Consider the following 346-nt stretch of genomic DNA (forward strand, 5'->3'; position numbering starts at 1 on the left):
TACTAAGTTACTCGGTTCCCCACTTCTGAGCAGGAAATCCCCGTCTGTGCTCAGGCCTCAGTTGCCGCCCAGTTCCAGTCCCAGCGGGATCTGGCCCGAGGCCGCGCCTCTCGAAGACGGGAACCCGCCCGCGACCTTGCGGGTCACCGGGTGGCCAGAGGCTCTAACTTAAACCCAGGTGCGGATGGGCGGGCCTCAGCGTGGGCGGGCGCTTTCCTCGGCCACGTTCGTCACCCCTCTCCCCCCCACCCCGCTCCGGTCACATGGACGCGCCTTCCGTCGCCCCCAGTGCCGAGCGGAGCAAACCACGAGGAGGCGGAGCGCGGCAGGAGCCCAGGGCAGTAGG

Source organism: Phodopus roborovskii, unplaced genomic scaffold (assembly GCF_943737965.1).
Source record: "Phodopus roborovskii unplaced genomic scaffold, PHOROB, whole genome shotgun sequence".
Classification (NCBI taxonomy): domain Eukaryota; kingdom Metazoa; phylum Chordata; class Mammalia; order Rodentia; family Cricetidae; genus Phodopus; species Phodopus roborovskii.